Source organism: Diospyros lotus, chromosome 3 (assembly GCF_014633365.1).
Source record: "Diospyros lotus cultivar Yz01 chromosome 3, ASM1463336v1, whole genome shotgun sequence".
In the NCBI taxonomy this organism is placed as follows: domain Eukaryota; kingdom Viridiplantae; phylum Streptophyta; class Magnoliopsida; order Ericales; family Ebenaceae; genus Diospyros; species Diospyros lotus.
In genome coordinates, this window is record NC_068340.1 from 31228206 (window position 1) to 31242797 (window position 14592).

Sequence of the window (14592 nt, forward strand, 5' to 3'; positions counted from 1 at the left end):
TGACAGATGTAAGTTTACAAAGAAAAATATGTAAACCAAGTGAGGAAAAATGAAATGCTTGAAAAAATAAATAAATCAAGAAGCACAAGCATAAGAAACACAAGGATTTATAGTGGTTCGGCTTAACCTAAGCCTAATCCACTACCTTAGCTCATCATTAAGGATTTTACAAATAATCCACTAAAACCCCCTACTTAAACCAAGTAGGTCCTCTAATCCAAGACTAGGAATTACAACCTCTTGCTTATACAAGCAAGCCCTCTAGCACCTAGCTAGGAAATACAGCCCATTACTTTAACGAGCAAGTCTTCTAGCACAAAACTAAAAAAATAAAAGTGATACAAATATAAACGAGATGCTAAGAGTTGGCACTCTTAGTTACAAGTTCTCTCACAAAAAAAATAAGGCTTGAATGAATTAATACAAGTTAAAATCAAAGCCTTGAAGAGATAAAAGATTGAAGCCCAATCATTGTAAGTACAAACGAAAGTAATAGTAAGCTCAAATTATTTCATTCTCGTCCATTAGCCGTCTCTTGATCTCCTTGATATGTATATATAAGCATCCCAAGAGTCTTGCACAAAACTAGCCGTTGGAGAATGAGAAACTAGCCGTTGGAGATTGAAAAATTAGCCGTTGTAAGTTTCTGTGAAACACATAGTCGACAGATCAAATGGGTTAGTCGACTATTTCTTCAAATAAAACTAGGCATAGTCGACAGATAAGAAAGCATAGTCGACTATTTTTCAATCAAAACTTCTCATAGTCGACAGATCATTTTACATAGTTGATAGATAAAAAATACAAGGAAAATGTTGAAATTCATGAACAAATATAGTCAACAAATGAAATAGCATAGTCGACTATCCTTACACAATAGTCGACAGAATGAAATATAGTCGACAGAGGCCATATATAGTCGACAGATTAAACAGGCATAGTCGACTATCCTTATGCATAGTCGACAGCACTAAACAATATAGTTGACTATCTTCTTGAAAAATCTGGAAACTTAATAGATAACATGTAAAAGCACACTTGATTAATACAAAACATCACCACATATTTACATTTCTTTAGTTTAAGTAAATGTCCTCATTTTGTTTAATTTATATTTTACCTTCCATTTACTTTAATACATAAAGTAAATGTCCTCATTTTGTTTAATTTATATTTTACCTTCCATTTACTTTAATACATAAATGTAAATAAGAAAGTACCCCCCATTTGGATTCAATAAAAATATCTAAAAAGTCAAAATCCATAAGAATAAAAAAGTAGAATTTGGGTTTTAGTAGGAACTTAGGATTTTGCGATTTTACCACCTCTAAGATATACACTTTTTATTCTTTGAAAAATTCGTTAAAAATCATTTTATCACTAATGAATGTTAACTATTGAATTATCGGGAGTTAGTTTTCTAAAACTAAAACATTTTCATATATGTCTCCTTATAAGGTGCTTTAACCTTCCAGACTTAGAAAAATATGACTTTGAATTCTCGATACTTGAAATTCATTTGGTTTTCATTCTTACAAAATAATACTTAATATTGAAATTGATTTATGTTGAAAACCACAACCTTGATTCATAAATTAAGGATTAAATAAAATATTATTTTTCATCATCAAAACTACGTATACGGCGGTGATGGCGATGGCGGGCCAGAAGATAAGAGAAATGAGACTATGGGCGGTCGACGGGGGATACGATGCAAGGGGTGGCGGTGGCGGTCGACGGCGGTGATGGCGATGACGGTGGCGGTTGATGGGTAGAAGAAAAGAGAGGAGAGGAAGTCGACGACCATAAAAGAATAGAGGAGAAGAGAAGATAGATGTGGTCTCTGAAGTGGGTTTGCACAGTGGGGAGGGGGGACGCATTTTTCGCATTTTAGTGTTTTGGGTGGGTTTTCACTGAAAACACCCAAAATAACATTTTGGGTTTCCTTTACAAAAATTTTCCTTGTTTTCGAAAATGCATTTTTGAAAATAACAAAATGAACGCGTTTTCAGTATTTTGAGAAATTGAAAACTCAAAACGGACTGAAAATAGCAAAGAGAACAAGTCCTTAGGTTCCCCTCAAAATTCAAAAATTTTGATCAAAACTAAATTAGATGAATTATATGCTATAACTCATATGGTCAAATATAGATAAGAATAAATATAAACAAATAATGAGATGGGATTTCTCTTATTTGTGACAAAAAAAAATACTATATTGTCAAAACTCATAAAGATAAATAAAATATATAGAGAAAGAGAAAAATAACGTTTCTTCATCATCACTAATCATTGTGTGATGGAACCGATTAGGTATTGATTTCAATTGAAACTCAAATTAGATGTTATAAATATAAATCAAGAGATTGATAAAAAAATACATATATGTGTGTGTGTTGAGAGGACAAGATAAATAAATACACTTGTCTAAATAAATAATTGAATAGATATTTATGGTTGAACAATTGTTTTTATAGTCATTTCCAATGAATTTACTATAAATCCTATTGGAATATCGTAATATTTGTTTAATAGATATTCATCGTTAAATATAAAATAAATAAATAACAGGATATTAAATAAGAAAATGAGTGAAGAAAATAAGGAGATAATAAGAAAAAAATAATGGAGATAAGAGAGACAAAGTAAGTAATAGCACTTAATAATTGCTAACACAAGAATGAGAGAAAAAGAAAAAGAAAAAAGGATGGGATATAAGAGAGAAAAAAGATAACAAATAAGAGAGAGTTTACAGTGAGTATAGAGATAAAGGTAAAATATTATTTTAAGTATTTTTTTTAATAACAATAAAGGTAAGTGATATTTTTGAAAATAGAAGAACAGTTGGTGTGATTTAATGAAATCATTAATTACCTTATTTTGGCGTCAGTACTTTTGTTAAATGGTAAATTATACCAAAAAACAGCACGTTTTCAAATTTTGATTAATTTTTAATTTTATTTTAATAATAATAACAAAAAATAATAATAATTTGAATGTTATACCATCTTAACTCTTCTATTGACAAGAATTGTTAAATGATGATGTAGTCTCCAAAGTTTTGATGAGATGGCTCCCACTTTAGTAGTTTTTGTCATGTTGACTTAAATATATTTATATAAATTATATACATGTGTATATTTCTCAAGTAAAATTTATATACTAAATCCATTATATCTATTATTATTCAAAAGAACACTCATTTTGATATATCGAAAAATCTTTAACTTCCCAAAATGTCGTATTCTGAAATGTTTTATTTTAAAAATAGCACTGCAATAGGTTTTAACTTTTTATGAATTAATTAAACAAGAATTAACATTAAACAATAGTTCAAAAAATAAATTAAACAATTAACACATAATAAAAATAAGAATCATGCTAGATGTACAATCTTTTGTACATCTTGAACTACATAAGAGGGTATTATGGCCAAAATACCCTTCACCTCACATGTGCCCCATGAGGGACTTTTTGTCATTTGTACACCTTTATGTAGTCCAAGGTATATACAAAGGTTTACCAATAGCATTTTCTTAAAAATAAAAAAGGCAATATGTATAAATGCTAGAAGGCCCGACGGGTTTACAGAAATGGGGCAAAAAGATGATTTTGCCCCCGTCTTGCTGTCTCATCTCTTCTCCCATGGAAACCCCCCGCCCCTGCTTCTCTCCTCTCCCTCCCATGGCCGTTGCCCTAGCATTTCTGCCGCCCTCGTCTTGCCTCGTTGCTATGCCTCCGTTGCCTCACTACTCTCGCCTCGTCGCTGTGCCTTGCTGCCTCGTCTCGTCGATCTGCTGCAGCGACGATCAACGAGGCGAGGTGTAATACCCCGGGAGCCTAGAGAAGAATAGTATATATCGAGAATAAGTAAGAAATGAAACAATACCAGCTGGATACCTTTTGGGCTGAATGTAGGCAAAGAACTCCCAAGTTAAGCGTGCTTGACCTGGGGTAATCAAGGGATGGGTGACCCCTTGAGGAGTTCACGTAGGCCCATCAGGGTAAGTTGTTCCGGTCCTTTCTATCACTCGATGCGGGACGTTACAAGTGGTATCAGAGCCGACCCTTAGAGAAGACGGTTCGATGAGGGCCGGGAGTGGCGCCGGGCGCGAGGCTTGATCAAGGAGCGGCTCTTGACAGGCTTCTAGGATGGCAGACTCCAAAGAGGAGAAGGTCTGAGACCAGTTGTAAGGTCACATGACGAGAACGTTATGTGCTCAAAGGGGGAAAATGTAATACCCCGAAGCCTAGAGGAGAATAGTATATATCGAGGATAAGTAAAGAAGAAAACAATACTAGTTGGATATCTTTTGGGCTGAATGTAGGCAAAGAACTCCCAAGTTAAGCGTGCTTGACCTGGGGTAATCTAGGGATGAGTGACCCCCCTGGAAAGTTCGTATAGGCCCATCAAGGTAAGTTGTTCCGATTCTTCCTATCGCTCGATGTGGGACGTTACACGAGGCGACGAGACGACGGAGGCGTAGCAGCGAGGCAAAGCGAGGGCGACGACGAGACTAGTGCAGCGGCCATGGGAGGGAGAGGAGAGAAGTAGGGGTTGGGGGTTTCCATGGAAGATTAGCAGGCAATTTTGTCTTTTTACCCCTTTTGTATAACTCGCTCTGGCTCAGTAGTGGAGCTGGGATGAGTTATTCCCAACGGTTGCCACCGGCATCATCTATGGTCAGTGTTTTCAATTCGTGCAAAGATCAGCGAGAGAAGCCGCTGTTCCCAACTCTATGAACAACGTGGACTGCATTTTTCTTCATGGATTCGACCATATTGTCCCATAAATCAATCGTACTACTCACTTCTTTATTTCTCTCATCTCCGTCCTCCGTCTTGTCGTTCGCCCCATCATCTCCGGTGTCCCTGTCCGCAGTCGGTGCTCCGGCCTCGCTGTTCCTTTCTCATTTCCTTCCTCTATCTCGTCGTTCATTCCGTCCTCCGTCTCGTCGTTCGCTCTATCATCTCCGGTGACCCTGTCCGCAGTCGGTGCTCTGGTCTCGCTGTTCCTTTCTCATCTCCTTCCTCTATCTCGTCGTTCATTCGCACTGTCATCTCCGTCGTCGCCGTGGCCTCTCTGCTCTAGACTTTTCAGATTTGTGATTTTTGCTGTGAACAGGCTCGTTGTTGGAACCGTGGCTGCGTGTTTTGTTGCGGGTTTTAGGTCTGTTTCATCTGTTGGATGTAGTTGGGAATGTGTTTCCGCTGAATTTTAGCTTCAGTTCTAGAAGCCTGAATTTGTACCGTCTAGTTCCAATGCACAATCTAGTTCCAATGCGAGAAGCAGCGAGTATTGATGCTTTGTTTCAATCTTTTTGTTTACCGCTATCTTTCTTTGTCACTCTCACTCTCGATCCCGCACGTTTATTTATGTGCTTATATTCTCTTTATCGTATCACTAAATTTTATTTGTTGGAAGAAAAAGCAAAAAATAAGGAAGAGAAGAAATAGACCGGTCTAGGCCTCTCTGGTAAGAAGGACGAAAACTTTGGGGAGTGGTATTCTGAGGTATGCATTAATGTCTGATCAGGTGTGACTATTCTGTTGTCAGCATTTCTCCTTTCTTCTTGTTACCCATTTGACTGTTTTTTGCTTAGTTCATATGAGGTGCAGCTAGTTACATCAGGCTTTAGTTGGCAACATTATTTTAGTCCAGGTAAGGACGATTATTGAGTAGAAAATAAAGTTATCTAAAAATTGAACGCTTGGAAACCAGGACTTACTACAGAATTTTGTTCTGTCCACATGCTGTCAGTCTGTAAAAGTTAACCAAAACCAGAATGGATGGGGCAAATGTTGAATGGCCGTACTGAAGGGCAATGTTCAATCATCTAGGTAAATCTATTTACTATAGTGAAAGTGATGGAAAAGCTTAGAATACAGTGGCTTTCTGTTGAGGCCTTGCCGCCTTGGTGCTGATATAATTAGTTAATTGTTGACCATATTTGCTGCCAAATCGATGTGCATGGACCTGATTATGTTATGATGTCAATTGCTAGTCTCATGTTTTGTTTGCCTATGTTGGTAACTTTTATTTAGATTATTTTACATTCAAATGAAAATATTTGAGGGTTTGCCAATTATTGTATTATATGACATGGGTTTTCCAATTGATGCAATCTATTTATAATGGATTTTTCTGGATTCAGACTATTCATAAAGCACATATCAAAAGTTCTACTTGTCCCATGTTAGGAGTTTGATTTGGAGTTAATTTGTTAAATAGGTAATTTTGAAGTGGTTCAAAGGAAATAATTGTGTCCTTCTGGTTTATGGCAGTGTGCATGTTTATTTGTCAAGATAACATTGTTTGGAATTTTGATATGCTATTGTAGAAAGAAAAGCCGTGTGATAGTTACTATGAGGCTTTTGAACTATCCATCTTGGTGTACACTTTCATGGTTTCACAAATACTTTTCTTAATATTTATTAATATAAAAATAATGCATAAGATAAGGATATACACACAGTATATAGATGTACGTATATAATTTGAATAGCTTTTTGGCATAGCTACAACAACCTCTTAAACAAAAAATTGCATTGAATCCATAACTCAGCTGTTTGCCAAATGACTTCATATCCCAGTGTAAAACTTCTTTTGTTTTTGTGAGAGACATAGTCCTGACAAGCTAGACCTTGTATGTGTTGGCTTCCTGTAAGGCCTCTACTATGACAGAAGTCAACTTTTAATTTGTTCGTTTGTTTTTATAATTATCAATTGAGTTTTTAAAATTTCCACATGCATTGCTATAAAAATTCTTAGGGATTCCATCACTAAAATCTCTGATAGATTCACTTGAAATTACATCTATGAGTAGATTGGTCACAACTTAGGACTGCCAATGTTTGCATGGTTCCTTTAGCTGATTCTTCAATAATATGAAGTATATTTGCCATTTTTAATCCCATAGACTAAATTCAGAATTGGGGACATTATGTTGACATGGATTCAGATCTTATGTGAATGATTTAGGTGACTCTGTTTTTAAACATGGGATGTCCTCTTCCTAAATAAGAAAATCAATGGGGGTGGAGATGAAGTTATGTGCCAAAATGTCAAACTCTAAAGATTAAATACCATTTGGATCATTGATGTGCTTGGAAGAATTACTTCTGAGCTTTGTATTGCTAATGACACTGAGTGCTCGAACAAAAACTTCTTTTGTACATCATTTATATCAAGATGCTGCATATCTATAGTTTTTGGACCACATTATGTGATTGAAGATGGCATAGAGTAAGCCCTAAGACTTTTATGAAGTACTTGCTCTAGGTTATGATGATAGTTTTCTTCATGAAATAATTTTGGGAGCATTAGTAGATGAAAAAAAAAAAATGAATTGATGTGCTCAAAGACACTCGTTGCTGTTTTATAATAAATTTGGAAAGCTGATAGGTTTCTGGTTTCTAAGATTCTGCCCTCAGCATAGTTTTGGTGCCCTAAGTAGCACGCATTCATGCAGTTGTTTCTTGTCTATCTTCTAGATAATTTATTGACAAGATGTCATGATTAAGGGCAATTCTTGAATTTTCTTACCAGGTTGTTGTCAGTGGTGAACTGATTGAGTATTATGATATATATGGTTGGTTGCTATATCCTGCGCCCATGGACAATGTCCATTTGGGAGACCATGCAAGTAAGTGATGAACTTTTGAATGAGTCTTCTTTTACCACAAGCATGCGGTTTAATGTTGCAGTGTTTTCTATTTGCTGTTAGCAAAGGAACGATTAATTGCTCATTGATATCTACCAAGATAAGCTGACATGGTGTCACTGTTGTAAAGTGAAATGTTACTTTTTCTCATTCATACTTTGTTATTGATAGTTCTAAGATTATCTTTTTCTGGGCTTGTATAGAGTTTTTACACTTCTTTTTTTGGGGCATGTATATTTTCTCTAGCTGGTTCCTTTTTTTCAAATTATGGTTTGTGTAGGGGACTAATGAATGTCCATGTGCAGGATTTCTTTGATGCTGAAATTAAGAAGATGAAGATTAAAAACTGCTACTTTCTGCTTTTTGTTTCTCCTGGTGTTCTACAAAAGGTAAAGGATCACATCGAGGGTTTTGCTCCTGAGATGAAAACTTGAATGCCTTTGCAGGGTTGAGTTTAGTTTGACTTTGTCTGAGGGTTGGAGGAACAAGCTACAGATTTGAACTTTATCCGAATAGTTCTCCAGAAGCTTGTTGAAATTTTTGTTTGTTTTTACACCATTAATTTCTTTTTGGGCTGGGATTGGCTTTAATTAAACATCATGGCATAGTATGCTCGTTAACAAGAACTATGAGCACAGAAATGCCGAGCCATGGTGCCTTCTTCTATTAGAATCAAATTAGAGCAAATTTTGGAATGGATATTTGATAATGTTAGCCCACAGAGCAGAAATCTTTTATTCCCTTTTGAGCAGTATGCTTATTCCAGAGGATCTACAGGGGAATAAAATTTTCCCAGCATTAGGTCAGCGATGACATAAGTGTTATTTCTGATAACTGATAACTAATTTATAGTCAGTTGATGGTTTTAGTTGCTCTAATTATAATATTTCCGTCCCATACTTTTTGGCTGCTACAAGCAGTTTTTTAGAGCTGGCCATTTAAATATGTGGTATTGGATAACACTCTGAAAAGTTACTGATTCTAACCTTTGTCATTCTTTCCTTGTGGAAAAAAAAAATGATGTGAAATAAGATACAGAGCTGGATGAGTTGAGGATAGCAATCAAGTATCAATAGAGGCATGCCAATATTTGTATGCCTATGCTGCAGTTGGATTTTATTTGAACAATTTACAGTGCAATCCTTTATATGTGTTTATGAGCTGTTGACATTTGAACTTTGGGCCAGTGACCAGTGCATGGCTTTGGCAATGCTTTGATGACGTATAGTTATTGTTCATTAAGGTTTTTATGTTAATTATTATGAAGTGCTCTATTTGTAGGTTTTTCTTTTTTTCTTTTTCTTTTTTCTTGTATATATTTGATTTTAGGAGTCCTGCTCTGGCAATCTGTTCAAGTTAGTATGCAGCAGTTTTGTTTGTGTTGATACTCAATGGTTGATTTTTGTGGATTCTTTTGAACTGTTCTTCCCCTTCTAGGAAGTTATTTCTTTAATATTTATGTAAATTGACTTTTCAGGTTGCTTGGGTCACAAAATCAGGACAATCTGATTTGGAAGTGCCTATTGCAATTCGCCCTAAAAGTGAAACTGTCATGCATCCATACTATTCTACGTGGATAAGAGGACACAGGGACTTGCCTTTGAAACTTAATCAATGGTGCAATGTTGTTCAATGTGAGTTCAGCAATCCTACTCCATTTATCCAGTAGTTATTTTGGTGGTTCTTCTGCTGTTCAGTTGGTTATTTGTCCTGTTTATGAGACATTTTGGTTTCTCTAGCTGTTATGAAAGTCTTTAAAACTTTAGACTCTAGATAAAAAAATTGGGTAATTTGAAAGCTGGTCATCTTGACTGCAATGTTTTACTACATTACTCAATGTTTCAGCATAGGAGCTCTTATTTATTTATTTTCTCTCTTTCATTTCTCTTTTATTGTCTTTTTTATTGTTTTCTTTGTTATTCTACAATATTTCCATTTTCATACCCACCATCTGAATGGGTTATGGTTTCTCATTTGCTTCAGCAGATTATACATGGTTGACACTTGACAAATTTTCGTTCTTAGAAATAGAAGAAAATAAATTACATAGGAAGTGTCTAGAAAATGGTGGCCTCTGAAGAATGTTTCCTAAACAAGTATAAAAACAGCCATTCTAGGAAATTTGGACCCCATTCAGTTTCAGAAAACATTTTCCACTTTTCAACACCAATTTTATAACTAAAGACGTCCTAACATTTTGTATTTCAAAAAGTTATAGCATTAATTTTCAAAGAATTTAGAAAGCATAAAAAGGGATGTTTTCTAATCCACAGAATAAAGTTAAAATATTAGAAAACTGAATTTTGTATTTTCTAATGACTAATGGGAGATTCAATTATTCAACAGAAATTGGAGTTGAAAAATAGAAAATGTTTTGTACAACTGCACAGGCCCTTAAAGCTATGTTTGGGAGTTTTGGAGGCGGAGGGGAATGAAGGGTTTATAAAAGAAACGGAAGGGAAGGTAAGAAGAGGAAAGGAGGGGGAGTTACTTTACTCTTGTTTGGATGTTTAATGAAAAAAAGCAAGGGAACTCAGTTTCCCTTGTTTGGGAGTTAGTGAGAATGAAGGGAAGGGAAGGGTTATAATATTAAATTTCCAATATAGCCTTTTTTTTTTTTATATTCCAATGCATAGCGCAAAAAGCAACACTGCAAAAGAAAATAATTTTAATTAAAAATAGAACCCACATCCCCTCCCATATCCTCCAATTTGGGGAGAAATGAGATTTTAGAGGAAGTAGGGGGGTTGGGTCTCCTCCAATCCCCTTCCCTCTTCTCTTAAAATATATTCCAAACAAGGGGATTGTTCCCCCCTCCCTCTTAAAACCCTTCCCTCCCTGCCCATCCCTTCAATCCAAACATAGCCTAGTTCTCAATCAAAAAGTTGAGCACTTAAAAGCCTAAAATGAAAGGAAATTTATGCATTTTTTTAGTTTCTCCTTTGTATTCCCAGAAAGACAATAAAGGGATCAAAAGTAAAAAGATGAAAGTAATGAAAATGATACTGAACAGGCCATTAGAAAACTTCACTACTAATCTATCCAAGTTTGAGACTTCTTATAAGCCAATTCCTTGTAATATATCAGTGAATTATTTCTTTTGTGGTTGTAGTAACTGTGAGTTTCTTTGGCAAGAGGGGCATACAGCTTTTGCCACAAGGAGGAGGCTGATAAAGAGGTATCAAAGTTTGTGATTTTTTGTCTTTGGGCATTCAGACTATGTTTTTGGATTAATTGCTTGTTTTATATCAATATTCTGCAGTATTAGTTTGAAACCCCTGAAAAGTAACTTTGTGTACTTGTTTGCTCTCCTAGCTTATCAGTCAGAATTGTGCTGTGTTTTTAGCTAAAAGGTAAACAGTCACATTTCACAAGTTAGCAAGGCTGCAAGAGGCTGCCTGTCTGAAAGGGAAGGGGATCAAAACAAAGCCCTAATATACTTGGATACAGAAAAATAAAAAATCTCAGCAAACACCCCCTGCCCCCCCAAATATATATTTTTTGGGGTAAGCATCATCTGGAAATCAATTTAATTGATATTCTGTAATTTTAGGATTATACTTTTATATACAATATATTCAGGTGGCAAATGGGTGGGTTCCAAATGGGCCATGGTTTAGAATTACAAATTTGAACCTAACCCCAATTAAAAGTAGTAGGGTAGGATGCAGGCGGGGAATACACAGCTCAATAAACACCTAGATCTGCCCTGATTTAGGGTTTATATATTGGAACTTTTGTTCAGAATTGAAAACCTTAGTTTTGAAATGATCTGTTGTTAGGTTGTTTTGGCACAACATTTATGATGATGTGATCTTTTATTGCATTGGAGTTGGAGAATGCTCCTTGTGCCCATACCTATAGAACATTTTTTCTTCTTAATAATGATGATGCTCGTATCATATTGGACTCACTTTGAAGTGGAAACCTTTTATTTAACAGGAGACAGCTAAGTTTTTATGAAAGGAGTGTGGTCTCTAGCCCATATTAAGCATAACCTTGAATAAGCAGATTGAAGTTTGGGGTTGTGACACTGGACTAATTACTTGATATTATTGTTTCCTTCCATTTTCTCTTAGAACAATCACTTGATTGTATTTTCCAGATATTTATAATTAAAAAAGAGGGCTCATTTATCTTTGTTTTTAAGCTGCGTTTTCTGACTTCTATTATTTGCTACAGGTTCTTGAAATACGAGAATTGTATAGGTGCATATATGAAGAATACTTGGCTATTCCTGTTATAAAGGGAAAAAAGGTGAACATGAAATTTTGCTGGTGGATTTTATACCCCCAGTGTGTAGGTATTTAAATTTGCCTAATATAGGCAATTGAACTTCTTATCTTCTTGTGCTTTCATTTAAATAGGTTGTATTATTGACCGATACTTGTTCTAGTGCCAGGCTTTTATTCCACAGGCTGGCCATGGTATTCAAGGTGCAACGTCACAATGTCTGGGTCAAAATTTTGCAAAAATGTTTGATATAAACTTTGAAAATGAGAAGGGTGAAAAGGCTATGGTCTGGCAAAATTCCTGGGCATACAGTGCTTGAACAGTAAAATAAGCATACTTGTTTGTTTGAAGACAGTTTGTTGTTATATAACTGAAGTGAACTTTCTCCCTAGTGTGGGTAACACATTATTCTATTTATGAAGTACTATCATGTGTTGATATACACCATGTTACATAGTTGACTGTTCTTTATTGTTTGCTTAAGAATATGAAGACAATGTTAAGCATGAATAACTGTTGTTACCATGTAACAATCAACTATTAATCTAGTTTAGCTGTATGATATTTCATATATGCTGTTGAAGATTGAATGTCTTGGTTCTTGGAGGTGTACTGGTACCTCTTATGTAATTTTACTTGCTACCTTTCTTTGGCTCTATTCTGATTTGTTACTAGTAATTTGCTTTTATATAATTTTTCACTTAGTAACAATAAGGTTGTGCCTTTGTTACCAAAAGGTCATGGGTGCGAGTTGTGGAATCAACTTCTTTGCAGAAAAGGAAAAAAAAAAAAAACTAGGGGAAGGTTGGTTGTAAAAATGACCCTCCCTCAATTTTCGCAAAGCGCAAGTCTTGTGCACTAGGGACACTTATAATTTTTCACCCAGTCCAATAATTCCTCAAGAATGTGGTAGTCTGATGGTTTCATAGATTATTTGGAAGGATGAGTTTCTTTATAATTTGCAGTTAAAAGAACTTGCCCTGAACTTCCTCTGCCTTGATGTAATTTAATCCACTCTTTCTACTTATTAGGAAAGCACCATTCACTCCTGTGCTTTTTAGTTAGATTTTGACCTTGTGTAAATCTGGAACTTGTTGAAAAGGTCCTTGGTATTCATAAAAATTTCTTGACACATTAATGCTACTATTAGAGTTCGCTTGATGGCATCCAATTAGGTTTCACCAATGTATTCAATCCAAAGTCCAGGGTAAAGCATTTATTGAGCATGCAAATTAATAACAAACTTGGTGCACTTTTGTAAGTCAGTTGCAACTTATGACATGAAATGATTTACTGAAGTCAAGTTGATAAGTTGGTTTCCATTTAATTATTTTTATTTATTTCACTCAAAGTTTTTATGCCATGTGCATGACCAAACATTGGAAGTTGGATGTCGTGGAAAATATTTTCAGGAATTATTTTACAGAGAAAACTTAAGTTCTCCCAGGTTGGGTTGCAATTACAATCTTTCTATTCTCATCCTCTCTTCCTTTTCTCCATACTAAATTGGCAGATTGGAGTAATGGTGATGGTTCATGGGGAATGATAAGGGCTTGGTGCTTCCTCCAAAAGTAGCAGCTGTCCAAGTTATTGTGATTCCTGTACCTTACAAGGATGCTGGTACTAATGGGATCACTAAAGCCTGTGGGCCACTGTGGAAACATTAACTAAATCAGGTTTTTTTGCCAAAGTGGACTTCAGGAAAAACCATTCACCTGGTTGGAAATATTCTCATTGGGAATTGAAAGGTGTTCCTTTAAGGATTGGAATAGGACCTCAAGATCTTGCAAATCAACACATAAAGTAATTCTTGTTTGTACTTCTTTATTCATTTACAACTTTTTCAATGACAAAAAAAAAATCCATTTCTATGATTTCGATGATGGTTCCCTGAATAGGTACGGGCTGTTAGCCCTGATAAAACTGACATTCCAATGGTCAATTTGGTTGTACAGGTAGAAGAGATCCTTGCTATAATATTCAGCAAAACCTGTTTGATGTTGCAAAACAAAAAAAGAGATGCATGCATTTAGAATGTAAAAACTTGGGATGAATTCATGGAAGCACTCAGCCATAAAAAAATGATCTTGGCTCTCTTGGTGTGATGAAGAGGTACAATCTGTTGATATTATTCGATGTGGTAGTCTATGGAATCTATACCCTTCTGTACTGATTTCATCTTGGTAATGAAACTCCTGAGAGATAACCCATCCCCTAAACAAGAAATAATAAATAGAGGAGATTGTTGGTGAATATTCATATATAACCTCATTGCTTCCATTGCTTTCATTTTCTACTTTCATTTTCTGTTAAGCTGGTAGATTATTGTATATCCATTTCTATCTGGAAGTTTCTTAGGCTGTTTGTGTTTCTGATGCTCTAGGAGGTGGAGAAAGATGTGAAAGCCTCGATCAAAAGGGGAGATGGGAGCAGCGCTAAATCATCTGTTCTCTATTTGAGCAGCCTGCCTGACCGTCACTGCCATTAAATGAACTTGTAAACATGGACTCCCAGCTTTTTCACTTTCTTTTGTCATGCATGCGCAATCTTGTGTCTTGACACAATCGAGCATTTTACCCAAGGCAGGTGCCAGCAGTCTAGTTGATTGTGATTATTGATAGAAGCGATGAGGCTGCTCTTTCATAATTGAAAGGTGATGAGTCTTGAGTTGTGGAAACAATCTTTTGCAAAATAA

General features: G+C 35.5%; 1 pseudogene; it reads left to right on the plus strand.

Annotated features, from left to right (window-relative positions):
• Positions 1-4939: 4939 nt before the first annotated feature.
• Positions 4940-13688, plus strand: LOC127798487 (proline--tRNA ligase, cytoplasmic-like; annotated as a pseudogene).
• The last annotated feature ends 904 nt before the right edge of the window (positions 13689-14592 follow it).